At 42.7% G+C, this 12,575-nt stretch overlaps 1 protein-coding gene across 2 annotated transcripts in view; it reads left to right on the forward strand.

The window, feature by feature from the left end:
* The first annotated feature begins 206 nt into the window (after nt 1–206).
* Nucleotides 207–12,575, forward strand: part of LOC142698164 (protein kinase C delta type-like) — a 336,589-nt gene continuing 324,220 nt past the window's right edge. For both annotated transcript variants that reach the window (XR_012865714.1, XR_012865715.1), the window contains exon 1: nt 207–415. The gene's annotated coding sequence lies outside the window, so the exon portion shown is untranslated. The remainder of the gene's footprint in view (nt 416–12,575) is intronic.

The following is a 12,575-nucleotide window of genomic DNA, read 5'->3' on the forward strand; positions in this document are numbered from 1 at the left end:
TGTGTCCAATCGGGGGTTTCAGTTTACCTCGAGGATCTGGGCTCTCTGTAAACTCCTGGATGTGATATTGGACTTTTCCACAGCCTATCACCCCCGGTCCAATGGGCAAGTCGAGAGGATCAACCAGATCATGGAGAATTATCTCCGTCACTTCATTTCCTTACAGCATGATAACTGGGTACAGCTTCTTCCATGGGCCGAGTTCTCGTACAACAACCACACAAGCGAGTCCACCACTTCCACTCCGTTTTACATTGTATACGGTCAACATCCTAGAGTCCCTCTTCCAGTGTCTACTACTTCTCAGGTACTCGCTGCTGACTCTGCATTTGGGGACTTCCTGTAAATTTGGCAACAGATCCGGGCATGAAGCGAAAAGCGGATGCAAGAAGAGAGCCGCCGCAGTATCTTCCAGGTACCAAAGTCTGGTTGTCCTCATGGAACATTCGTTTGAGGGTGCCTTCATACAAGTTTGCTCCCAGGTTTCTCGGTCCTTTTGAGATTCGGCAACAGATTAACCCTGTCTCCTATAAACTGCGGCTGCCTCCTACCCTCAGAATCCCCAACTCCTTTCATGTGTCCCTCCTGAAACCAGTGGTCCTGACTGTAAAGTGCAGCATGTGTTACTATACTGACTGTAAAGTGCAGCATGCGTTACTATACTGACTGTAAAGTGCAGCGTGCGTTACTATACTGACTGTAAAGTGCAGCGTGCGTTACTATACTGACTGTAAAGTGCAGCATGTGTTACTATACTGACTGTAAAGTGCCGCGTGTGCTACTATACTGACTGTAAAGTGCAGCGTGTGTTACTATACTGACTGTAAAGAGCAGCATGTGTTACTATACTGACTGTAAAGTGCCGCATGTGTTACTATACTGACTGTAAAGAGCCGCATGTGTTACTATACTGACTGTAAAGTGCCGCATGTGTTCCTATACTGACTGTAAAGTGCAGCGTGTGTTACTATACTGACTGTAAAGTGCAGCATGTGTTACTATACTGACTGTAAAGTGCAGCATGTGTTACTATACTGACTGTAAAGTGCAGTGTGCGTTACTATACTGACTGTAAAGTGCAGCGTGCGTTACTATACTGACTGTAAAGTGCCGCGTGTGTTACTATACTGACTGTAAAGTGCAGCATGTGTTACTATACTGACTGTAAAGTGCAGCATGTGTTACTATACTGACTGTAAAGTGCAGCATGTGTTACTATACTGACTGTAAAGTGCAGTGTGCGTTACTATACTGACTGTAAAGTGCAGCGTGCGTTACTATACTGACTGTAAAGTGCCGCATGTGTTACTATACTGACTGTAAAGTGCAGCATGTGTTACTATACTGACTGTAAAGTGCAGCATGTGTTACTATACTGACTGTAAAGTGCAGCATGTGTTACTATACTGACTGTAAAGTGCAGTGTGCGTTACTATACTGACTGTAAAGTGCAGCGTGCGTTACTATACTGACTGTAAAGTGCCGCGTGTGTTACTATGCTGACTGTAAAGTGCAGCGTGTGTTACTATACTGACTGTAAAGTGCAGCGTGCGTTACTATACTGACTGTAAAGTGCCGCGTGCGTTACTATACTGACTGTAAAGTGCGGCGTGCGTTACTATACTGACTGTAAAGTGCAGCGTGCGTTACTATACTGACTGTAAAGAGCAGCGTGAGTTACTATACTGACTGTAAAGTGCAGCGTGCGTTACTATACTGACTGTAAAGTGCCGCATGTGTTACTATACTGACTGTAAAGAGCAGCGTGCGTTACTATACTGACTGTAAAGTGCAGCATGTGTTACTATACTGACTGTAAAGTGCTGCATGTGTTACTATACTGACTGTAAAGTGCAGCATGTGTTACTATACTGACTGTAAAGTGCAGCGTGCGTTACTATACTGACTGTAAAGTGCAGCGTGTGTTACTATACTGACTGTAAAGAGCAGCATGTGTTACTATACTGACTGTAAAGTGCAGCGTGCGTTACTATACTGACTGTAAAGTGCAGCGTGCGTTACTATACTGACTGTAAAGTGCAGCATGTGTTACTATACTGACTGTAAAGTGCAGCATGTATTACTATACTGACTGTAAAGTGCAGCGTGTGTTACTATACTGACTGTAAAGTGCCGCATGTGTTACTATACTGACTGTAAAGTGCAGCGTGCGTTACTATACTGACTGTAAAGTGCAGCATGTGTTACTATACTGACTGTAAAGTGCAGCATGTGTTACTATACTGACTGTAAAGTGCAGCGTGCGTTACTATACTGACTGTAAAGTGCAGTGTGCGTTACTATACTGACTGTAAAGTGCCGCATGTGTTCCTATACTGACTGTAAAGTGCAGCATGTATTACTATACTGACTGTAAAGTGCAGCGTGTGTTACTATACTGACTGTAAAGTGCAGCGTGCGTTACTATACTGACTGTAAAGTGCAGCATGTGTTACTATACTGACTGTAAAGTGCAGCATGTGTTACTATACTGACTGTAAAGAGCAGCGTGTGTTACTATACTGACTGTAAAGTGCAGCGTGTGTTACTATACTGACTGTAAAGTGCAGCGTGCGTTACTATACTGACTGTAAAGTGCCGCGTGTGTTCCTATACTGACTGTAAAGTGCAGCGTGTGTTACTATACTGACTGTAAAGTGCAGCATGTGTTACTATACTGACTGTAAAGTGCAGCATGTGTTACTATACTGACTGTAAAGTGCAGCATGTGTTACTATACTGACTGTAAAGTGCAGCATGCATTACTATACTGACTGTAAAGTGCAGCGTGCGTTACTATACTGACTGTAAAGTGCAGCGTGTGTTACTATACTGACTGTAAAGTGCAGCGTGCGTTACTATACTGACTGTAAAGTGCAGCGTGCGTTACTATACTGATTGTAAAGTGCCGCGTGTGTTACTATACTGACTGTAAAGTGCAGCGTGTGTTACTATACTGACTGTAAAGTGCAGCGTGCGTTACTATACTGACTGTAAAGTGCCGCATGCGTTACTATACTGACTGTAAAGTGCGGCGTGCGTTACTATACTGACTGTAAAGTGCAGCGTACGTTACTATACTGACTGTAAAGAGCAGCGTGAGTTACTATACTGACTGTAAAGTGCAGCGTGCGTTACTATACTGACTGTAAAGTGCAGCATGCGTTACTATACTGACTGTAAAGTGCAGCGTGCGTTACTATACTGACTGTAAAGAGCAGAGTGCGTTACTATACTGACTGTAAAGTGCAGTGTGCGTTACTATACTGACTGTAAAGTGCCGCATGTGTTCCTATACTGACTGTAAAGTGCAGCGTGTGTTACTATACTGACTGTAAAGTGCAGCATGTGTTACTATACTGACTGTAAAGTGCAGCATGTGTTACTATACTGACTGTAAAGTGCCGCATGTGTTACTATACTGACTGTAAAGAGCCGCATGTGTTACTATACTGACTGTAAAGTGCCGCATGTGTTCCTATACTGACTGTAAAGTGCAGCGTGTGTTACTATACTGACTGTAAAGTGCCGCATGTGTTACTATACTGACTGTAAAGTGCAGCATGTGTTACTATACTGACTGTAAAGTGCAGCATGTGTTACTATACTGACTGTAAAGTGCAGCATGTGTTACTATACTGACTGTAAAGTGCAGCGTGCGTTACTATACTGACTGTAAAGTGCTGCATGTGTTACTATACTGACTGTAAAGTGCAGCGTGTGTTACTATACTGACTGTAAAGTGCAGCGTGCGTTACTATACTGACTGTAAAGTGCCGCATGTGTTACTATACTGACTGTAAAGTGCAGCGTGCGTTACTATACTGACTGGAAAGTGCAGCGTGCGTTACTATACTGACTGTAAAGTGCAGCATGTGTTACTATACTGACTGTAAAGTGCAGCATGTATTACTATACTGACTGTAAAGTGCAGCGTGCGTTACTATACTGACTGTAAAGTGCAGCGTGTGTTACTATACTGACTGTAAAGAGCAGCGTGTGTTACTATACTGACTGTAAAGTGCAGCGTGCGTTACTATACTGACTGTAAAGTGCAGCATGTGTTACTATACTGACTGTAAAGAGCAGCGTGTGTTACTATACTGACTGTAAAGAGCAGCATGTGTTACTATACTGACTGTAAAGTGCAGCATGTGTTACTATACTGACTGTAAAGAGCAGCGTGTGTTACTATACTGACTGTAAAGTGCAGCGTGTGTTACTATACTGACTGTAAAGAGCAGCATGTGTTACTATACTGACTGTAAAGAGCAGCGTGTGTTACTATACTGACTGTAAAGAGCAGCATGTGTTACTATACTGACTGTAAAGAGCAGCGTGTGTTACTATACTGACTGTAAAGTGCAGCATGTGTTACTATACTGACTGTAAAGTGCAGCATGTGTTACTATACTGACTGTAAAGTGCAGCATGTGTTACTATACTGACTGTAAAGTGCAGCATGCGTTACTATACTGACTGTAAAGTGCAGCGTGCGTTACTATACTGACTGTAAAGTGCAGCGTGTGTTACTATACTGACTGTAAAGTGCAGCGTGCGTTACTATACTGACTGTAAAGTGCAGCGTGCGTTACTATACTGATTGTAAAGTGCCGCGTGTGTTACTATACTGACTGTAAAGTGCAGCGTGTGTTACTATACTGACTGTAAAGTGCAGCGTGCGTTACTATACTGACTGTAAAGTGCCGCATGCGTTACTATACTGACTGTAAAGTGCGGCGTGCGTTACTATACTGACTGTAAAGTGCAGCGTACGTTACTATACTGACTGTAAAGAGCAGCGTGAGTTACTATACTGACTGTAAAGTGCAGCGTGCGTTACTATACTGACTGTAAAGTGCAGCATGCGTTACTATACTGACTGTAAAGTGCAGCGTGCGTTACTATACTGACTGTAAAGAGCAGCGTGCGTTACTATACTGACTGTAAAGTGCAGTGTGCGTTACTATACTGACTGTAAAGTGCCGCATGTGTTCCTATACTGACTGTAAAGTGCAGCGTGTGTTACTATACTGACTGTAAAGTGCAGCGTGTGTTACTATACTGACTGTAAAGTGCAGCATGTGTTACTATACTGACTGTAAAGTGCAGCATGTGTTACTATACTGACTGTAAAGTGCAGCATGTGTTACTATACTGACTGTAAAGTGCAGCGTGCGTTACTATACTGACTGTAAAGTGCAGCGTGCGTTACTATACTGACTGTAAAGTGCCGCGTGTGTTACTATGCTGACTGTAAAGTGCAGCGTGTGTTACTATACTGACTGTAAAGTGCAGCGTGCGTTACTATACTGACTGTAAAGTGCCGCATGCGTTACTATACTGACTGTAAAGTGCGGCGTGCGTTACTATACTGACTGTAAAGTGCAGCGTGCGTTACTATACTGACTGTAAAGTGCAGCGTGTGTTACTATACTGACTGTAAAGTGCCGCATGTGTTACTATACTGACTGTAAAGTGCAGCGTGCGTTACTATACTGACTGTAAAGTGCAGCATGTGTTACTATACTGACTGTAAAGTGCAGCATGTGTTACTATACTGACTGTAAAGTGCAGCGTGCGTTACTATACTGACTGTAAAGTGCAGTGTGCGTTACTATACTGACTGTAAAGTGCCGCATGTGTTCCTATACTGACTGTAAAGTGCAGCGTGTGTTACTATACTGACTGTAAAGTGCAGCATGTGTTACTATACTGACTGTAAAGTGCAGCATGTGTTACTATACTGACTGTAAAGTGCAGCATGTGTTACTATACTGACTGTAAAGTGCAGCATGTGTTACTATACTGACTGTAAAGTGCAGCGTGCGTTACTATACTGACTGTAAAGTGCAGCGTGCGTTACTATACTGACTGTAAAGTGCAGCATGTGTTACTATACTGACTGTAAAGTGCCACGTGTGTTACTATACTGACTGTAAAGTGCAGCGTGCGTTACTATACTGACTGTAAAGTGCCGCATGCGTTACTATACTGACTGTAAAGTGCGGCGTGCGTTACTATACTGACTGTAAAGTGCAGCGTGCGTTACTATACTGACTGTAAAGAGCAGCGTGAGTTACTATACTGACTGTAAAGTGCAGCGTGCGTTACTATACTGACTGTAAAGTGCCGCATGTGTTACTATACTGACTGTAAAGTGCCGCATGTGTTACTATACTGACTGTAAAGTGCAGCATGCGTTACTATACTGACTGTAAAGTGCAGCGTGCGTTACTATACTGACTGTAAAGAGCAGCGTGCGTTACTATACTGACTGTAAAGTGCAGCATGTGTTACTATACTGACTGTAAAGTGCAGCATGCGTTACTATACTGACTGTAAAGTGCAGCGTGCGTTACTATACTGACTGTAAAGTGCAGCGTGCGTTACTATACTGACTGTAAAGTGCAGCATGTGTTACTATACTGACTGTAAAGTGCCGCGTGTGCTACTATACTGACTGTAAAGTGCAGCGTGTGTTACTATACTGACTGTAAAGAGCAGCATGTGTTACTATACTGACTGTAAAGTGCCGCATGTGTTACTATACTGACTGTAAAGAGCCGCATGTGTTACTATACTGACTGTAAAGTGCCGCATGTGTTCCTATACTGACTGTAAAGTGCAGCGTGTGTTACTATACTGACTGTAAAGTGCCGCATGTGTTACTATACTGACTGTAAAGTGCAGCATGTGTTACTATACTGACTGTAAAGTGCAGCATGTGTTACTATACTGACTGTAAAGTGCAGCATGTGTTACTATACTGACTGTAAAGTGCAGCGTGCGTTACTATACTGACTGTAAAGTGCAGCGTGCGTTACTATACTGACTGTAAAGTGCCGCGTGTTACTATGCTGACTGTAAAGTGCAGCGTGTGTTACTATACTGACTGTAAAGTGCAGCGTGCGTTACTATACTGACTGTAAAGTGCCGCATGCGTTACTATACTGACTGTAAAGTGCGGCGTGCGTTACTATACTGACTGTAAAGTGCAGCGTGCGTTACTATACTGACTGTAAAGAGCAGCGTGAGTTACTATACTGACTGTAAAGTGCAGCGTGCGTTACTATACTGACTGTAAAGTGCCGCATGTGTTACTATACTGACTGTAAAGTGCCGCATGTGTTACTATACTGACTGTAAAGTGCAGCATGTGTTACTATACTGACTGTAAAGTGCAGCATGTGTTACTATACTGACTGTAAAGTGCAGCGTGCGTTACTATACTGACTGTAAAGTGCAGTGTGCGTTACTATACTGACTGTAAAGTGCCGCATGTGTTCCTATACTGACTGTAAAGTGCAGCGTGTGTTACTATACTGACTGTAAAGTGCAGCATGTGTTACTATACTGACTGTAAAGTGCAGCATGTGTTACTATACTGACTGTAAAGTGCAGCATGTGTTACTATACTGACTGTAAAGTGCAGCATGTGTTACTATACTGACTGTAAAGTGCAGCGTGCGTTACTATACTGACTGTAAAGTGCAGCGTGCGTTACTATACTGACTGTAAAGTGCAGCATGTGTTACTATACTGACTGTAAAGTGCCACGTGTGTTACTATACTGACTGTAAAGTGCAGCGTGCGTTACTATACTGACTGTAAAGTGCCGCATGCGTTACTATACTGACTGTAAAGTGCGGCGTGCGTTACTATACTGACTGTAAAGTGCAGCGTGCGTTACTATACTGACTGTAAAGAGCAGCGTGAGTTACTATACTGACTGTAAAGTGCAGCGTGCGTTACTATACTGACTGTAAAGTGCAGCGTGTGTTACTATACTGACTGTAAAGTGCCACATGTGTTACTATACTGACTGTAAAGAGCAGCGTGTGTTACTATACTGACTGTAAAGTGCCGCATGTGTTACTATACTGACTGTAAAGTGCAGCATGTGTTACTATACTGACTGTAAAGAGCAGCGTGTGTTACTATACTGACTGTAAAGTGCCGCATGTGTTACTATACTGACTGTAAAGTGCCGCATGTGTTACTATACTGACTGTAAAGTGCAGCATGCGTTACTATACTGACTGTAAAGTGCAGCGTGTGTTACTATACTGACTGTAAAGAGCAGCGTGCGTTACTATACTGACTGTAAAGTGCAGCATGTGTTACTATACTGACTGTAAAGTGCAGCATGCGTTACTATACTGACTGTAAAGTGCAGCGTGCGTTACTATACTGACTGTAAAGTGCAGCGTGCGTTACTATACTGACTGTAAAGTGCAGCATGTGTTACTATACTGACTGTAAAGTGCCGCGTGTGCTACTATACTGACTGTAAAGTGCAGCGTGTGTTACTATACTGACTGTAAAGAGCAGCATGTGTTACTTTACTGACTGTAAAGTGCCGCATGTGTTACTATACTGACTGTAAAGAGCCGCATGTGTTACTATACTGACTGTAAAGTGCCGCATGTGTTCCTATACTGACTGTAAAGTGCAGCGTGTGTTACTATACTGACTGTAAAGTGCCGCATGTGTTACTATACTGACTGTAAAGTGCAGCGTGTGTTACTATACTGACTGTAAAGTGCCGCGTGTGTTACTATACTGACTGTAAAGTGCAGCGTGTGTTACTATACTGACTGTAAAGTGCAGCATGTGTTACTATACTGACTGTAAAGTGCAGCATGTGTTACTATACTGACTGTAAAGTGCAGCGTGCGTTACTATACTGACTGTAAAGTGCAGCGTGCGTTATTATACTGACTGTAAAGTGCCGCGTGTTACTATGCTGACTGTAAAGTGCAGCGTGTGTTACTATACTGACTGTAAAGTGCAGCGTGCGTTACTATACTGACTGTAAAGTGCCGCATGTGTTACTATACTGACTGTAAAGAGCAGCATGTGTTACTATACTGACTGTAAAGTGCCGCATGCGTTACTATACTGACTGTAAAGTGCGGCGTGCGTTACTATACTGACTGTAAAGTGCAGCGTGCGTTACTATACTGACTGTAAAGAGCAGCGTGAGTTACTATACTGACTGTAAAGTGCCGCGTGTTACTATGCTGACTGTAAAGTGCAGCGTGTGTTACTATACTGACTGTAAAGTGCAGCGTGCGTTACTATACTGACTGTAAAGTGCCGCATGTGTTACTATACTGACTGTAAAGTGCCGCATGTGTTACTATACTGACTGTAAAGTGCAGCATGCGTTACTATACTGACTGTAAAGTGCAGCGTGCGTTACTATACTGACTGTAAAGAGCAGCGTGCGTTACTATACTGACTGTAAAGTGCAGCGTGCGTTACTATACTGACTGTAAAGTGCTGCGTGTGTTACTATACTGACTGTAAAGTGCAGCGTGTGTTACTATACTGACTGTAAAGAGCAGCGTGCGTTACTATACTGACTGTAAAGTGCAGCATGTGTTACTATACTGACTGTAAAGTGCTGCATGTGTTACTATACTGACTGTAAAGTGCAGCATGTGTTACTATACTGACTGTAAAGTGCAGCGTGCGTTACTATACTGACTGTAAAGTGCAGCATGTGTTACTATACTGACTGTAAAGTGCAGCATGTGTTACTATACTGACTGTAAAGTGCAGCGTGCGTTACTATACTGACTGTAAAGTGCAGCGTGCGTTACTATACTGACTGTAAAGTGCAGTGTGCGTTACTATACTGACTGTAAAGTGCCGCATGTGTTCCTATACTGACTGTAAAGTGCAGCATGTGTTCCTATACTGACTGTAAAGTGCAGCGTGTGTTACTATACTGACTGTAAAGTGCAGCATGTGTTACTATACTGACTGTAAAGTGCAGCATGTGTTACTATACTGACTGTAAAGTGCAGCATGTGTTACTATACTGACTGTAAAGTGCAGCGTGTGTTACTATACTGACTGTAAAGTGCAGCATGTGTTACTATACTGACTGTAAAGTGCAGCATGTGTTACTATACTGACTGTAAAGTGCAGCATGCGTTACTATACTGACTGTAAAGTGCAGCGTGCGTTACTATACTGACTGTAAAGTGCAGCGTGTGTTACTATACTGACTGTAAAGTGCAGCATGTGTTACTATACTGACTGTAAAGTGCAGCGTGTGTTACTATACTGACTGTAAAGTGCAGCGTGCGTTACTATACTGACTGTAAAGTGCAGCGTGTGTTACTATACTGACTGTAAAGTGCAGCATGCGTTACTATACTGACTGTAAAGTGCAGCATGTGTTACTATACTGACTGTAAAGTGCAGCATGTGTTACTATACTGACTGTAAAGTGCCGCGTGTGTTACTATACTGACTGTAAAGTGCAGCGTGCGTTACTATACTGACTGTAAAGAGCAGCGTGCGTTACTATACTGACTGTAAAGTGCCGCGTGTGTTACTATACTGACTGTAAAGTGCCGCATGTGTTACTATACTGACTGTAAAGTGCCGCATGTGTTCCTATACTGACTGTAAAGTGCAGCGTGTGTTACTATACTGACTGTAAAGTGCCGCATGTGTTACTATACTGACTGTAAAGAGCAGCATGTGTTACTATACTGACTGTAAAGAGCAGCATGCGTTACTATACTGACTGTAAAGTGCAGCGTGCGTTACTATACTGACTGTAAAGTGCAGCGTGCGTTACTATACTGACTGTAAAGTGCAGCGTGCGTTACTATACTGACTGTAAAGTGCAGCGTGCGTTACTATACTGACTGTAAAGAGCAGCATGTGTTACTATACTGACTGTAAAGTGCCGCGTGCGTTACTATACTGACTGTAAAGAGCAGCATGTGTTACTATACTGACTGTAAAGTGCAGCATGTGTTACTATACTGACTGTAAAGTGCAGCATGTGTTACTATACTGACTGTAAAGTGCAGCATGCGTTACTATACTGACTGTAAAGTGCAGCGTGCGTTACTATACTGACTGTAAAGTGCAGCGTGCGTTACTATACTGACTGTAAAGTGCAGCGTGTGTTACTATACTGACTGTAAAGTGCCGCGTGTGTTACTATACTGACTGTAAAGTGCAGCGTGTGTTACTATACTGACTGTAAAGAGCAGCATGTGTTACTATACTGACTGTAAAGTGCAGCATGTGTTACTATACTGACTGTAAAGAGCAGCGTGCGTTACTATACTGACTGTAAAGTGCAGCGTGCGTTACTATACTGACTGTAAAGTGCAGCGTGTGTTACTATACTGACTGTAAAGTGCAGCGTGTGTTACTATACTGACTGTAAAGTGCAGCATGTGTTACTATACTGACTGTAAAGAGCAGCGTGCGTTACTATACTGACTGTAAAGAGCAGCGTGCGTTACTATACTGACTGTAAAGTGCAGCGTGTGTTACTATACTGACTGTAAAGTGCAGCATGTGTTACTATACTGACTGTAAAGAGCAGCATGTGTTACTATACTGACTGTAAAGTGCCGCGTGCGTTACTATACTGACTGTAAAGAGCAGCGTGCGTTACTATACTGACTGTAAAGTGCAGCATGTGTTACTATACTGACTGTAAAGAGCAGCATGTGTTACTATACTGACTGTAAAGTGCCGCGTGCGTTACTATACTGACTGTAAAGTGCCGCATATGTTACTATACTGACTGTAAAGTGCAGCATGCGTTACTATACTGACTGTAAAGTGCAGCGTGCGTTACTATACTGACTGTAAAGTGCAGCGTGTGTTACTATACTGACTGTAAAGTGCCGCATGTGTTACTATACTGACTGTAAAGAGCAGCATGCGTTACTATACTGACTGTAAAGTGCAGCGTGCGTTACTATACTGACTGTAAAGTGCAGCGTGTGTTACTATACTGACTGTAAAGTGCCGCATATGTTACTATACTGACTGTAAAGTGCAGCGTGTGTTACTATACTGACTGTAAAGTGCAGCGTGTGTTACTATACTGACTGTAAAGAGCAGCATGTGTTACTATACTGACTGTAAAGTGCAGCGTGTGTTACTATACTGACTGTAAAGTGCAGCGTGCGTTACTATACTGACTGTAAAGTGCCGCGTGTGTTACTATACTGACTGTAAAGTGCAGCGTGCGTTACTATACTGACTGTAAAGTGCAGCATGTGTTACTATACTGACTGTAAAGTGCAGCGTGTGTTACTATACTGACTGTAAAGTGCAGCGTGCGTTACTATACTGACTGTAAAGTGCAGCGTGCATTACTATACTGACTGTAAAGAGCAGCATGTGTTACTATACTGACTGTAAAGTGCAGCATGTATTACTATACTGACTGTAAAGTGCAGCGTGCGTTATTATACTGACTGTAAAGTGCCGCGTGTGTTACTATACTGACTGTAAAGTGCAGCGTGCGTTACTATACTGACTGTAAAGTGCAGCATGTGTTACTATACTGACTGTAAAGAGCAGCATGTGTTACTATACTGACTGTAAAGTGCAGCGTGTGTTACTATACTGACTGTAAAGTGCAGCGTGCGTTACTATACTGACTGTAAAGTGCAGCGTGCGTTACTATACTGACTGTAAAGAGCAGCATGTGTTACTATACTGACTGTAAAGTGCAGCATGTATTACTATACTGACTGTAAAGTGCAGCGTGCGTTATTATACTGACTGTAAAGTGC

This window comes from Rhinoderma darwinii (genome assembly GCF_050947455.1).
Source record: "Rhinoderma darwinii isolate aRhiDar2 chromosome 12 unlocalized genomic scaffold, aRhiDar2.hap1 SUPER_12_unloc_4, whole genome shotgun sequence".
Taxonomy (NCBI): Eukaryota; Metazoa; Chordata; class Amphibia; order Anura; family Rhinodermatidae; genus Rhinoderma; species Rhinoderma darwinii.